The 16,532-nt window shown below is 47.9% G+C and overlaps 1 protein-coding gene across 1 annotated transcript in view; it reads left to right on the forward strand.

Annotated features, from left to right (window-relative positions):
- The first annotated feature begins 3,100 nt into the window (after positions 1-3,100).
- The window catches only part of LOC126524512 (monocarboxylate transporter 13-like), an 84,059-nt gene continuing 70,627 nt past the window's right edge, over positions 3,101-16,532 (forward strand). Inside the window, exon 1 of the mRNA XM_055067345.2 lies at positions 3,101-3,281. The gene's annotated coding sequence lies outside the window, so the exon portion shown is untranslated. The remainder of the gene's footprint in view (positions 3,282-16,532) is intronic.

The raw sequence follows: 16,532 nt of genomic DNA on the forward strand, positions 1-16,532 counted from the left end.
CCTCTCCTGATTTTAGTAGACCCTAGCTGCGTAACCCGAAATGCATTTATTTTCCTTTAATCTGCCGCCCCACCGCGACTGAATGTCCCTCGCTCTGTCTTTGCTCATCAATACTGCATTGGCCAACGCCTGCCGTTGTGTTCTTTATAGCCCATATAATGCTTGAAAAGCTTGTCGCAGAATGGCGAAGGGTAAGACTTTTGTCAGCCAGTCAATAAAAGAGCTTCCTGGCTGGCACCGATAAGGTAGCATGATCATTCATTGTCCAGATCAAGCTGGTACAGCCGCACCTGTTTGGAGCTCGAATCAGGTTCAACATCGCACAGAGTTCATCCGGGAAGACAAGGGGATGTAAAAAGAATAACAGAAGTTTAGTACATCATTACGGATGAGCAGAGTGCTCCACGACAATGTGTACATACATATATATATATATATATATATATATATATATATATATAGAAGCGTTCGGTATGCGTGTCAAGGGCTCAGTAGATGTGTCTCCACGAGGCGGCTCGCTGCTATTCTTACACACTCCATTATCCGGGCAACCTCATTCTCTCTTGCTCCCTGGCAACGGGCCTTGTCAGCAAACGTCCGTTAAACCCACACAAAGGAATACGGAAAGAAACCCCTCCTGGCGTAGAGGGGGTGAACGTAGGTCACATCGGGTCAACCCAGACAGAAGAATGCGGAGAGAAACCCTTGCCTGGCGTTAAGAAGGGGCGGGGGGTGAACGTAGGACAAAGGAGAGTAGTGCATATTCCCATCGCACGCATCTGACGGACAAGTACCTTCGTGTTGAAGAGCGTGGCGATTAGGCACGTTGTGTCTCAGGCGTTTGGCGCCTATTCCATTCATTGCCGCATGAACTAAACCGTAACGGATTGCCCTGCCACCGAAGGAGATCCCGATCTGCATTGGACGACACCCGCTGGCCAGAGGGATGACGCAGCTGGGTGCTTGTAGTCGTCGTCGGTTGTCGCACAGCTATCTCAATCGCGAAACGCTGTGGGTGTTTTACCATGTCACTCAGTCTCTGGGTCCGAGTCTAGATGCCTCGGAATGGTCTGCAGCAGCTTCTTGTTCATGATATGCGTTGCCACAACTGCACCGACACTCATCTGCTCAGTCAAAAAGCGCGAGACAAGTTCTCGCTGAGCTCCGCCAGGCTTATTTCCCACTCAAGAGGACAGTTTTACAGACTTACAGCAGCACTATATAGACACACGAACTTGTTATAGGCTTCATAAGACGTGGCTCAACCAAACTACGTAAACCAAGATAACACCCGTGCAACCCTATGTCAGGAATAAAAAAGATGAGTTTTATTAAGGAAGACGGCTGTGCTCCCTCCCAAGCAGCGTTGGCGCGATTTGATTTCAGCAAATTCCATGAGTGACACCAACTCAGCATCTTGCAGTAAACAAAATCACGTTTGACGTAATAGTTCTGCGGAATCCCGCGTGGTGGATAGGCGTAATTAATAAAAGGAAAATGAGACATCCGCCCAGATGTACCAATTTCTACAAAGGAAACCCATATGGGTCCCTCGAAACAAAAAGCATCGCAGTTGAAGAAGAGTTCGTCCTGATCCGAGACTCGATCCCGAAACAACCTGTATTCCGGGGCAGCCGCTCTATCATCTTGACTTGAGGACGAAGTCGAATCCATCAACAACTCAAATCAAAGGCAAGAGTGTGGCGTACTAGTTCTGCGGAAACCCGCAAGTTGAAGAGGAGTAAATAATAAAGGGAAAATGAGACATCCATCCAATCGTACCAAATCGCTACATAGTGCTAAATTTGACGCCGTAGGGACGCATTGCCGCTACTCGTCTGTCTTGAAAGCGATCTGCGACGTGGCTCAAGTGCGCGCCCACGCGGGCCTCACCTTCAAAGTGATCTGCGATGTTTGCAGAGTGCGCGTAGTACCGGTAGCTTCGTGTGCACTGTGCTTTCGACGTTTCGTTCACGCTGAAGCGAGACATGCATGAAGGTCAATTCGCTTGCTGCTGCTACGATTCCTCACCCCAGAATTTTCACACCGAGTTTGCACGCTCATCGAGCGAGATGTGTTCATGATTACCGGTGCGCGCGTGACACCGTGCTGGTTAATTTTGTTAAAACACGTTGACGGGCTAGTTGGTTTGAATCAATGTTATAATGTGTAAGCGCAACTGAACAATCACCTAGAAAGAAACAAATACACAAAGACAGCGCTGTCTCTGTGTGTTTATTTCTACGTCGTCGTTGAGTCCCGCTTACGTATTCTATCATTGTTAACTTAGTAGTAAGCGAATGTTTACAAGTTTATACCACCGACAAAGCTACTATCCTTACTTTGTACAGCGATCTATTAATTTGCTATTACAATTGGTGTTTCGCCTTTCGGGCGGAACTGCGAATTTTTTCTTGAAACGCTAAATGTTTGATTAAGTTCATAATTATTAATAAATGATTAACTCTTTTGCATGTTAGTGATGAAACACTTTCCTTCCCTTGCTGTTTAGAAGCCTCTTCTTTTCGAACAGAAACACTTGGAGAACCAGAGGCAGTTTGCATCACCCACATGGTTACATTTGAAGTTGGGAAAATAGTAAGGTTGACTTTAGGCGTAGATGTGGCAGTGTTTGCCGGGTTGTCCTCTAATGGGGCGTATAACGCACTCCAAATAAAAATGCATTGAGTAATTGTAGAACTTAAAACAGTACTCTGTGCGGTTTATGATGCAGTCTGGCTGTCTGTGTTAGTCGCTGGCGTTGCCACTGGATCACTTCCCTGTAAAAAAACTAAACGTGCTGCAAAGGCTCCACTGGGCACTCGTGGATATCTTTAGGGGACAAGTGACGGTGAGATAACGAAGCATTGTGGCGACAGGTTCTGACGATGAGGTCAAACATTCACAAAGCACTATACACAGTGCCTCAAAATTTATCTCTATATTTATTTTGTTTGCGAGTCTTAGGAATGGTGCCGTGGCATGGCCGTTCTATCAGGCGATAAGAAAAAAGACTGAGTGACGACAACCCTTCCAAGATACGGTTCTTCTGATAGCACCTCTTGTTCAGCTGTTCTGTAACAAAACAACCGGTGGCGATACAGGGCAGGAGAGTGGAAGGTATCGCGCGTTTTTCTCGCGGACTTACTCGTCCGCAGGTTTCATATGGTTTAGTCGTCGTAATATATTTCGTGGAGTTGAACTTCAAGGACCTTCAGCAAGAATTCGCTACAACGGGTACCTGCCATCTATAAAAGTCGCATCAATAGGTTCCACCTCTGGTAAGCTTTACGCTGGAATCAAATGCCTCTGTTATTTTTACTTGATGAATGGAATGGACAGCACTAGAAAGATATTGTAAATTCCTCAAAATTCTAGATCGCAGGAAGTTGTCCCATCGTCGTCTTGTTAGCAATCCGTGAGTTCATTCTTCTTTTTTTTTTTTTTCAAATGGGTGATGTACTTAAAAGTTGTCAAGAGCGTATAACGCCATTGTTCGGGCTTGTATGGAATCCTCGAAGAAGCGGATAGTATAGATGGATAGCAAACTTGCGTTTTCCACTTGCTTCAATATTTGACTTTCAAATACGAGTTGAAATTTCAAATTTTAATCCGAGCTGCCCTGAAGCTCTTTCGAATTCATGATGTTCCTCAGACTAGCACCGCCTTCGCGGTATTTAGCCGTGAAATAAGCTAAGAAATACAATGGTGTTTCACTTAACTTTTTCCCAGAAACTTGCCTTTAGAACTAGAAACCATCCCAACTGCAGTGCCCGGAAATTTTTTTAGGAGAAATTGGTGACGAATATCTGAAAACTGCTCTCAGACTCAATATTTCTGCTCAGTGCACGTTACCATTATTCCGCGAATTCATTTCTTTCAATGCAGCAGTTCATCCAGTTATAATAGTTATGAGGTTAATTAGTGAATATATTCAATAAGAAACATGGGCCTGGGATTTTTTGTGGGTGCAGTTATCGCTTCTTCCAGAAATACACCTAAAAAACGGAATAGCCTAGCATTTCACAAGTTATTTTTTAAAGCAATGTTCTAGAGGTTACAAAAAAAGCAGGGTTTATAGTCTAGTTGTCATGTTGAACATGTATGCGAACAGTTCATGAAGTACTCCATGAAATTCTTAAAGCATAATCGCTCAATCCTCAAGCCTGGATTCCAGCCACGGACGGATATAGCGTAGCCGGGATGAAAGGGGAATAATTAAAGCTTCGGGAGAAATGGAAAGGGAAGAGGCTCATGAACGCTGAATTTTGTCAACACTGAGGTACCGGCATATTTCAGATAGGGAGGCGGGGCGAGGCTGTGTGGCCGCCTCCCAGCACCCAATCTGGATGCACCAGTAATGATAATGTTCACGTGTTATTGTATATTTCATGGATGTATTAAATAGTATAAAATATTGTCACAGTTTCTAATGTGAGAAGAAGAGGACACTGATGGTGGCCTTGGAGACGACGAAGATGAGTTTAGTTTTTTTCGCTGCTCTGCGCTTATTGCCTCCACCATTAAAAGCGATCTGTGAATTGACGTACGTTTCTTCCTCGTCGTAACATCATTGGCAGAATTGCTGGGTAATCACTTGCGCTAGACGGAGCTCCGCGGTGGGCTTAACTTGGCCACCATGATATCTGAAGGAGAGTCAACCACGGCCACGTCGTCGCCACCGACGGTCATCCTGGCCCAGCCTCGTCACCCTGCCACGTTTTCCGGTAGTGATAACGTTGACGTCGATGACTGGTTGCAGAATTACGAACTGGTTAGCGCACACTACAGGTGGTATACCACGCTTATGCTGGTTAATATAATATTCTACCTAAAGAAAACAGCATGGGTCTGCTTCGATACACATGAAGAAGAGATTACAAGTTGGGGCCAGTGCAGACAGAAGCTAAGAGATTTGTTCGGCAAGCCCGTCAGCCGCCAACGTGCTCCTAAGAAAGACCTTGGGAGCCGTGCGCAGATGTCTACTGAATATTACGTGGCGTTCATCGAGGACGCCCTCACTCTTTGCTGCAAGGTGGATAATAATATGGCAGAGGCAGTGAAGGTCAACCAGGTTTTAAAAGGCATCACGGAAAACGAGTTTAATCTGCTTGTTTACAGGAATATAACAACGGTCAACGAGATCATTAACGAATGTCGCCACTTCACCTATAGTTCAACAGTTTACGCGTTTACCCAATAACGCAGCTTTATCGACGTGAGCGCACCTCCTCCGAGAACGTCGTACGTATCGACCGGCGAGAAATCGAAGCCGCGTCTCCTGCCACGCCAGTGACGCAGTGCTTTGACGATTCTCGGCCGCTCATGTTTCTCAATCGGTAGGTCATTCACCAAGAACTTGCCAATGTGGGTCTAACGTCCATCTGCTCCACCAACCATCCTGACTTTCGTTCGTCTGCTGCCTCTGCCCCTGTTCCCCGGAACCAATACGTTCCATAACAAAGCTATAGCAACCAAGCCGAATGGCGCACACATGATCATACACCCATCTGATATTTTTGTGGACGTGTGGGCCACATCTCCCGCCACTGCCGAAATTCTTGGCCAGCTCACTCTCGACCAAGCTTTCTCGCCCAGCACTGCTCCCCACTGAATCCTTGCCCACCTGCACTCTCGACCGAGGTTGAAGACGCAACTGACAACGCTCGAGCCAGCGCTCAGCATCACCAGACAGTCACCACTCTGGTTCGCACCAGCTGCGTCGCTACCAGTACCCAGCTTACTGTGGCCGCTCTGCAACGGGAAATTAACTGGGGCAACTCCTGTAGGTGAAGCTGCTCTAGCATCCCGGCCTGAAATTTCTCTGCTAACCCTGCCTACTGATCTGAACCGACGTGGATTGCCGACGCGGACGCAGATGATTTGCCCGTTAGAACACTCATCGACACTGGAGCGCCAATTTCCATCATGGGTGCGGAGCTTCGAACGCTCTTGATGAAAGTACTTACTCCTCCTCCGACTCTACTGCTCCAGGTCACCGACGGTCGAACTCCGGCTGCGCTTGAAATGTGAACTGCACGTGTGAGTGTCGCCCGCCGCCACACGTCCGTGTTGTTTAGTGTGCTCGAACATTGCCCTCACTATGTGGTCCTCGGACTTGACTTTTTGACAGCCCATTCTGCTCTGATTGACTGTTCAGCCAGTGTTGTGCAACTTGACCTACCTCTTCCCGTTGACCTTCCTGCTGAAGTTCCAACTCGGCTTTATTCTGCGTATTTTATTCGACTCCCGTCTGCAGCAGCAACCTGCGCCACTGTTTTAGCCTGCCCACTTCTACCTGACGGAGACCATGCCTTACTCCCGCGACTTCGTCCTGTTTTCTCACAATGTCTCCTTCCCAAACACCATCGTTTCTGCAGCGGACAATCAGACATGTCTTCCCTTCCTAAGTTCCGAACAGTGCCCACAAGTACTTCCTGGAGGCATGTCTCTTGTGACGTTGTCACCGTCACACGAGTACCACATTTCCGCTGCATCTGTTGCGCGGTCTTCGACCAGTCCACATTCTGCGCCTACCGCATTTACTGCGCCAGTCGAATTTACAAAAATTATTGCACCGGACCTCTCAACCCAACAAGCCTCTGAGCTCCGTGGGCCTCCTCGAGTCGTACTCTGACATTTTCGACCACAATGATCACCCTTTGGGTCAAACTACGGTCGTGAAGCATCGCATAAATACCGGCGTTGCAGCACCTGTTTGCCGACGCCCTTAACGGGTGTTGCCCTCTGAGCGACAATTTATCTAGAACGAGATTCAAAAAATGCTTGCCAAATGTATTTTTGACCGCTATTTCAACCCATGGGCTTCCCCATTGTTCTAGTCAAATAGAAGGATAACAGCTGGCGATCCTGCGTTTACATACGGTATTGTCATCTGAACACAATCACCAAGAAATATGCATATCCATTTGCCAGCATTGCCGATGCTCTGGATTATCTCTACGGTCCCACTTATTTTTCATCGATAAACCTTCGCTCTGGACATTGGAAAATTGCCGTGGATGCAATGTATCGTGAAAATACCGCATTTGTAACACCAGATGGACTAATCAGTTCAGGGTAATGCATTTTGGCTTGTGCTATGCCCCGGCGACCTTTGAACGCATGATGGACATGCTCTTGCTGGCTTGAAATCGTCCATCTGTTTGTGCTACTTGGATGACATCATCGTATCTTCTTCAAATATTGCGACCCATCTGGAAAGACTGTAAGCTGGTCTTTCTGTTTTTCGCACCGCTGGCTTGCAGCTCAACTCGTCCAAGTGACACTTCGGTCACCGCCAAATAATCATGCTAAGACATCTCGTGGATTCGCAAGGCTCTAGCCCCGACCCCGCTAAGATTCATGCCGTGCATAATTTCCCCGTACCAACTTGTGCCAAAGATATTTGAAGCTTTATTTGCCTTTACTCTTACTTGCGCAGGTTTATGGAAAATTTCGCCAATGTTGCCCGTCCCTTGACTGATCTACTGAAGAAAGATGTTCCTCTCTGTTGGGGCTCTGAACAAGCCTCTGCTTTCTCGCAGCTCATCACGCTGCTCACCACACCTCCTGTTCTCGCCCGTTTTGACGCGTCCGCTCCGACAGCAATCTGCACTGACCCTAGTGGCTACGGCATCGGCGCAATTTGAGACGCACCGTCCCGTCGAATCGCGCATAACGCGGCTGTGCCCAATGTGGGCACAACCGCGCTATCGCCTACGCCAGCCGCCTCCTCTCTCCAGCTGAGCGCAATTACTCGATTAGCGAGCGCGAGTGTCTCGCCCTTATTTGGGCGGTGGCCAAGTTCCGACCTTACATAGATGGTCGACCATACTATTTACAATCGATCACCATGCCCTCTGTTGGCTTTCTTCCCTCAAGGATCGCAGCCGACGCCTCGGTCGCTAGACCCTACGGCTTCAGGAATACACAATAACTGGCGTCTACAAGTCGGGTCGCCTACATCAGGACGCCGACAGCCTGTCTCGTCATCCCGTCGATGCACCGGATGGTTTAGGGGAGGTCGCACCGATCTGCGTTCTTTCGCTCTCCGGCTGGAAAGACATTTGTGCTGAACAACGACGCGATCAATCATTACGGCACGTTATCGAACGCTTGCTCTCTGATCCGTCTGACCCATTCCTTCATATGCTCATGCTACAATATGGCATCCTATACCGCCGCAACATGCACCTCGACGGGCCCGAGCTCCTAACCATCATTGCGTCTTATCTTCGACAGGCTGCACTCCAGCAACTAAATGTCATTCCCACCGCTGGACACCTTGCCGTCACTCGGACCTATGACCGAATTCGGCGACGGTTTTTTTGGCCCCGTCTCACCCACTCCGTCCGGCGCTATGCTGCCGCGCGTGAGTCGTGTCAACCACGGAAATAACCACCTGTGCATCCTGCTGTCTGCCGCAGCCATTGGATATTACTACCGACCCTTTTTTTCGTGTTGGAGTTTATCTTCTCGGACCATTCCCTATATCAAATGACGGAAATAGGTGGATTGCCGTCGCTACGGACTCTACAATCCGCTACACCATTACTAGAGCCCTACCCACCAGGTGCACTACAGACGTCGCTTACTTCTTCCTTCGTGACGTTATCTTACACCACGGGGCACCTCGTCAACTTCTCACCAATCGCGGAATTTACTTTCCAACCAAAGTCATATTCGCCTTACTTCGATCATATTCTCCTAAACACAAACTTACAACCGCTTACCATCCTCAAAGTAACGGTCTTGCCGAACACCTGAACCGCACATTCAATTACATGCCAGCAATGTATGTTTCCTCCGAACATCGCGACTGGGACACTGCTCTATCATTTGTCATGTGCGCTTACATTTCCTCGCGCCTACCCGCCGTGGTTGCTCAGTGGCTATGGTGTTGGGCTGCTGAGCAGGAGGTCGCGGGATTGAATCCCGGCGGCCGCATTTCGATGGGGGCGAAAACACCCGTGTGTTTAGATTTAGGTGCACGTCAAAGGTGGTTCCAATTTTCGGAGTCCTCCACTACGGCGTGCCTCATAATCAGAAAGTGATTTCGGCACGTAAAACTCTATAATTCAATTTTGTTTTATGTTTCCTCGCGCCACGACACAGCTGGCTACTCGCCCATCTATCTCTTCAGCCGTGAGCAGACTTTACCTTTCGAGACTCTCCTTCCGAGCACACTCTACTCGCCCACAGAGTACACTCACGAAATCATTGCCACAGTGGCTCAAGCACACCAGATTGTCCGCATTCGTCTTTTTGCTTAAGTGCCGTTACGACCAGCGTCATACGACGTGGAGTACGAACCAGCTGCCCTTGTGCTAGTTCGGTCTCCAACTCGGCGTGATGTTCCTTCGGAAAAACTCCTCTCGCGATTCTATGGCGCTTACCGCATCCTTCGCCAGGAGACCCCTGTCACATATGAAGCGTCTCCACTGGATGCCACCGTGCCTTCACCTCTCTCTGACATAATGCACGTCAGCCGTCTCAAACCATACCGTCGTCGGACCGATAATCCTCACCAATAAAATGCATTTTTCAACGGGGGTAATGTCACAGTCTGTAATGTGGGAAGAAGAGGAGGCTGATGGTGGCCTTGGGGACGACGAAGAAGAGGTACATTTTTTTTCGCTGCTCTACGCTTATTGGCTCCACCAGTAAAAGACATCTGTGAATAGATGTACGCTTCCTCCTTTGCGTAACAGTAATAAATTAAAACAGAATGACTGCGTTTTTTGCGCATGATTGCCTACGCGCACATTGTGCAATAAATATTAACAGTAACACAATTTAAAGTACAGCGCTAGCGTGCGTATATAACCTACTGCCGAAGAAGTAAAATAAAATTTTGGGGCCAACATTTAAAAACCGTTTTCTTCTAATGACAGCAAAGCGATCAAAATATCCAGCCAGTAATTGACTGCTAAAACGAAACCTACAACTTTCCTGTTTATATGCCGTTGCTTCCCTTCGATGTTGTCAATCGCTGCGGATCGGTAGTATCGTATAGATTAGCATGCTTGTAATAAGGGTCAGAAAGCAAACGTGTATAGCCGGTATTGTAATTGACATGAAGAGAAAGAAATGGAGCTGGGCAGGTCATGTAATGCACAGGTTAGATAACCGGTGGAGGATTAGGGTTACAGAGTGCGTGCCATTAGAAGGGAAGCGCAGTCGATGACTGCAGAAGAATAGGTGAGGCAATGAAATTAGGAAATTCGTGGGCGCCTGTTGGAATCGGTTGGCGCAGGACAGCGGTACTTGGAGATCGCAGGTACAGGCCTTCGTGCAGCAGTGGACATAAAATATGATGTTGATGATGATGATGATGACGAATAAGGATTTCACAAATGTAGTGCGGAACACTAGAACCTAGTAGGCGGGAAACGTAATACAAATTCTTTCTAACCTCCCAGCAGGTTTCACATATTTGACGTAAAAAGACGTGCCAAATATTTACTAAATAACGGTCGAGTTCAGTAAAGGATATCCGCCTATTGCTGTGATTACTGCGCATAGCGGACTCGAAAAAGATTTGATTATGGCTTACTCGAAGCTGCGGTGTTTCTTCTTACCGACCATTAATCTGTGCCAGTATAATTTGTGATTTAAGAAGAATGTTCCCTGGCGTTAAAGGCCGCTAACACTTTTACATATCCCGCGAAAAAGCTCGTTGTCGGCTGTTTTTGTATATGAACTTGCTTCGCAAACACTATGTACAAACGCACGTACAACAAATATAAGCACCATTGTTTCGTATGTGTGTTAGTCTGACCAACGAATTCGTTTTCCAAAGGTACAGCGTTATTTACTCACCTTTCACTGCCGTTCAAGCCAGGGAATATTTCTTCACTTCTTTTTTGTTCAAGATACTGCAGACCTTAAAGGGGCCTTTGCAGGAGGGGCAGTACTACAGAAAAAAGAAGAAAGTGCATATGCACGGGACAAGCAGAACAAAAAATAACAAAAATAAAGCTAATGCAATGACTGCAAAGAAAGTTAGTAACACTTCGAGAAACGCTTCACAAAGACAAGATAAAAAAAGAAACAGCAACATTTTTCAGATGTAAAGTGTTCAGCTATCAACATGTCCAATGCTTTCAGCGTTAGTAAAAAGCGATATGGACAAGTAATTCCGTTTAGTTTTTGTATGAGAAAACAAGAATTATTCAAAGGTGGTGTTCCTGGCAAAATACGGGGTTAGTGGTTCATCATGCCGCTGCCTTGTCAATGGTCCTGTTAGCGGTTGTATGTATTGCTGCAGTTTAAAAGATAGCTGACTATTCTGAAGCAGAGAGTTGAACTTAATCCTTTTATTTTCCCGTTGCAATTTTAGTGTTTCTTTGTTATTCATTTTCTTTAGGTTAACCCGCCATGGTTGCGTAGTGGCTATGGTGTTGGGCTACTAAGCACGAGGTTGTGGGATTGAATCCCGGCCACGGCGGCCGCATTTCGACGGGCACGAAAACACCTGTGCACTTAGATTGAGGTGCGCGTTAAAGAACCCTAGGCGGTCAAAATTTTTGGAGTGCCCCACTACGGCATGCCTCATAATCAGAAAGTGGTTTTGGCACGGCAAAGACCAAAATTCAATTTAGATTTCTTTTTTCATTAGGTTAGTGAGCAAGTCAGGCAGACGATATTTAGCAAATACAAAGCATGCAGCTTTTCGCCGAATCTTTTCTAATGCATCGATGTTCTGTTTCGTGTACGGGTCCCAAACAATTGCTGCATATACTAGGATCGAACTTCTAACAGATTCGTAATCAAACAGTTTGGTTACCGGAAGTGACCTATTTAATTTATGGTTGAGCAGAGCAACATTTTTTGAAAGCTGAAGCACATGTAGTAGTAATATGCCGGTTCTAGGAAAGATCATACGATATAATAAACCCTAGGTACCTATATTCCTTGACTTCCGGTGAGCATTCATTTTGTAGACCATACGTAAACGGTAAACGCAGCTTTCTTATAGTTATTCTCATAGAAACCATTTCATGAGTGTTAATCTACACATTTTACTTCCAGCACCAGGAATAACTGCTCTGAGGGGTAGAACTTACGAGAACTTAATCTTCACGGCAAGCAATTTTATTGAACAAAACGCAATCATCATCAAAGGACCTTATTTGAACGAGGTGACTCCTTGCTGCAGCGAATAAGGATTTAAACTTCGCGCCTTATCGATCAATGCCCATGGAACGTGGACAATTTCAATCACGGACGAGCCAGATCCGCATAGGGTACTTCTACACGGACATTTCCGATCGCGATTCTGCTTGGTTCGGATTCACTCAGTTGCTGTGCCGAGGATCTCCATCATTATACGGAAGATTTCCATCATTATACGAAGCAATAGCAGGTAACAAAAGGGAAAGCAGGTTATTTTCAGAAGTACTGCAAAAGCTTCCGTTAAAATATGGGAAGGCATACCCGTTTTAAGTTTAAATGAATATTTCACTGTAATAATACAGTGACCACTATTCTGAATTAAACAGACAGAATTCCGTATATTTATTATACGGACATCCGTATTATTGCGGGGGAAACTATACACGCTGTCTGAATGACCGCTTGTACTCGCGAAGTTTCACCCAATAACATTTATTGAACACGCAAGCTGTACGTGTAATAGGGTACGTACAAAGTGTGAGATCTAGCATTCTACCAAAATGTGCAATAACACTTTGATACCTGGTAGTGATGGTGAATAATACAGCGGTAAAACTGTAAACGACGAAACTAATCTTTTGTTGGCGAACTTCTGCTCACAAAAGCAAGTTACACCAAAAGCAATAGCGGCGCACAGGGTCGGCGATTGTCGAAATATGATCGGCGCGCCATGCACGTCGGCTTTTATACATCAGTCATCGAAGCTTCCAGAGTAATCGCTGGTGCCTGCGTGTCTTCCAGAAAATTCTGCACCATTCACGTCGCGCATTCATGCAATCAGATTACACAAGGTTCGGTGACAACAGACAGCGGATAGAACCATCGATGACATTCGACAAACTTCCGACGATAATATGTGTTTCACTATGAAACGCAGTCTCCCGATAAAGAAGTGCACGTGTCAATACCTCCCTCTTAAAAAGCATCGTCCCGATGCTACAAACATGATAGGAGAGTTAAAAACAAACGTACACTTAATAAATAAAATGTAACAAAACAACAAAGAAACAAAGTACAAAGAGAGTCTATATTTTCAGCTAAGCAAAGTCCCCAAGTTCGTTAGAGCTAATAGAACACCTTACGTCGGACAACATGGACTATTTCAGGTTGTGAGAGCGGCAGTGCGAATGCGAAATGTCGTTTGGCGCGACCTGATGGTCCAGTGCGCCAATGCATCGCATGGTCTTGTAGGGTCCGAAATACTGGCGTAAAATCTTCTCTCTAAGTCTCGTCGGCGTATCGGGGTCCAAACCCAAACACGGTCGCCACGCTCGTATTTCACATATCGTCGTCGAAGATTGTAGTGTTCGCTGTCGGTCACCTGCTGGTTACCTTTGCGGACGTGGCGAGCTGCCGGACTTATGCGGAGTGCTGAAGATAGGCGGCGACGTCGAGATTCTCATGGTCGGTGACGTGAGGGCAGCACCGCGTCGAGAGTCGTCGTAGGGTTCCTGCCGGAAACCGGCTTGAACGGCTTCATCTGCGTTATTTCTTGCACCGCCGCGTCACAAGCTAATGTTAGGTACGGCAGGACGGCATCTCACGTCTTGTATTCGACATTGACGTACATTGCAAGCTTGTCGGCAAAGGTCTTGTTCAGTCCCTCCATAAGACCATTCCTTTGCGGGTGATAAGTGGTTGTCCTCTTTTGGCTTCTCTGACTGCATTGCAAAGGGTTTGGGTGAGCTCTGCAGAAGTCCTCATCACCGGCCGTTCTTCTGTCGGTGATGAGGACTTCCGGGGCATCATGTCAGGGCAGAATGTTCTCAGCGAAGAATTTCGCGACTTAGGCCGCACTACCTTTAGGCATAGCTTTCGTTTCGGCGTAACGGATAATGTAGTGGGTAGCCATGGCAATCCTCTTGTTTCCATATGTTGACGTCGCAAAAGGCCCCAGCAAGCCCATCCCGATCTGCTCAAACGGTTGGCAAGGAGGCTCGATCGGCTGTATTAATCCCACCGGCCTTGTCAGTGGTGTTTTGCGTCGCTGGTAGTCTTGACATGTGCTGATGTAACGCGCGACGACGGCGGTCATTTGAGGCCAATAGTACTTCTCTTGTATTCATGCGAGCATGCGTGAAAACCCGAGGTGCAAAAAGTTCTTCACCAGGACGTCGTTTCGTAAGCAAAACCAAGGCAATCCGCGCCTGAATATTTTTGGGACAAAGTCGGCCTTTCCTTGCAAGTACCCAGCAAGGCTTTTGAGCTTCGGGTATGCTCGTTGCTGCTCGGCGATATCGTCGGCACTTACTGTACCTAAAAAGGCGTCCTTGTCTTGGTCATGTTGGGGCGGCTGGTCCACGGGAGCGCGAGACAGCCTGTGGGCATCAGAGTGTTTTCGTTCTGACTTGTAGGTTACAGTGATCTCATATTCTTGCAGTCTGAGGCTCCACCGCGCCGGACATCCTGAAGGGTTCTTTAAATTCGCTAGCCAACACAACGGGTTATGGTCGCCAACGACGTTGAACGGCCTGTCCTATTGCTAAGGACGGAATTTTGCTGTAACCCAAATGACGGCAAGGCATTCCTTTTTGGTCCTAGAGAAATTGCCTTTTGCTTTTGGCAGCGACCGACAAGCGTAAGCTAGTCGGTCGCTGCCAGTTGGTCGCTGTCCTTGTTCAGAGAAAAGACAGACCCGCTCAAGTCCGTCTTTCCTCTGGACTAGGACAGCACCGAGGCCCAGGCTACTGGGGTCAGTGTGGATTTCTTTATCCGCGCCCTCATCGAAGTGCGCAAGTACCGTTGGCGACTGAACGCAGCGGGATCACGGCTACGTCGCGTTGACCTGTGCCTGGTACGTGATGTCGTCAGGCAGTCTTTCGTCGGTGTATTCGTGACTTACCGGCTTCGTCGGGATGGCGTCGTCTCGCTGATATGTCGTCAAAAAAGTCTTTTTGGCGTATTCGTTGGCGGCAGATCTTCGTCAGTTCGACAGACAGCAACCGCACCTCCATTTTTTCTGCTTTTAGTTTTCCGGATATGGGCTTGCAGGCCGGCCCCGGGCTGGGCCAGTGCACGGTTGGCGTTGCGGAGACAGGTAGCGGCCGGTGATGGTGAACAGGATGGCCATCAAGGGCTTCGCTGAGTGGTGTCGAGGTAGTCACGATGTCACGTGGGCAGTCACCTTGCTGCGGGCACGATGCGTTGATGGCGAACCCTCGCACTCTCATCTTGGCGAAAGGGCATCGGCGGTATAAGTGGCCGACTTCTGCGCAGTGATAGCAAAGTGTATGGTGGTCGGGGGCGCGGCAAACGTGAGTTTTGCTTGGAATGCTGCCCGGGACAATGCGTTGGCGTGATGGCCGCGCGGGTGGTGGAGGACGGAACTCTGGCGTCACTGGACCCTGCCGCGGATGTGGAGGGGGAAGGGGACAGCGGGTTACGGCGGCGTACGTCATCGCTTGCGGTTGAGGCTGCGGCGATTGAGCGACCACAAGTAATTGTTGGAGCTCCTCACGTACGACGCCGGCAATCGAAGCAAGTTGAGGCTGTGAGGAAGGGAATAACTTCTGAAGCTGCTCCTGCACAACCGCTCAGATGGTCTCACGCAGGTCATCGGCGGCCAGTGATTGAACTCCGGCGTAGATTGTTGAGTTCAAGCGGCGGTGGAATTGTTGGTTCCGCACTACAAGCGTTTTCTCAATGTTGGTTGCCTCGCGACGAAACTCTTTCAAAAATCTTCGGTCGGCTTCGTATCATTCTCCCAAAAGTTTTTCTTTCACACCACGCATGAGTAGGCGGACTTTTGCCTCCTCGGATATATCAAGGTCGGCGTGGCTAAATAGAAGGGTGATTCTTTCCGTAAAGATGGCAACGTTATCGTTAGCTAGCGGCACCCGGGCTTTGAATAGAACTTCGGCCATTTCGTTCGGGGCGATGCTCGTGAATGTCCTCAGGAAGTTACAGCGGAACAGGTCCCACATTGTAAAAGTCGGCTCCCGGTTCTCGAATCATGTTCTCGCGGCATTTTACCTTGTACAAGGTATTTTACAAGGTATTACATCAGAGGTCAGGTTGTTGAAGACCGAGATCCTTTCGAAAGTCTCGAGGCATGTTTCCTGATCCTCCGACGAAGCTCCATGGAAGCTAGATGGCTCTCTGTGTTGTTGAAGCATGATGCGGGACGCTGGTGCTCCTATTGTGGGGGTCGTCTTGGCAACGATCTTCCTGGTCGGCTCAGACCAACGTCCGTGCTCCGGAAGCAGTGCTTGCAGCCTGCGGCTAGCTCGCTGGTCTTTGGCGACGTTGGTGTTGTCTGCGTGGTTCGCGCTTGGATCACGGCTTTGCGGGGGGGTTCGGTACATGAACGCACTAACACCTCCACCAGATGTCACGTGGTAGCGACGGTGAAA

Source organism: Dermacentor andersoni, chromosome 3, assembly GCF_023375885.2.
Source record: "Dermacentor andersoni chromosome 3, qqDerAnde1_hic_scaffold, whole genome shotgun sequence".
NCBI lineage: Eukaryota > Metazoa > Arthropoda > Arachnida > Ixodida > Ixodidae > Dermacentor > Dermacentor andersoni.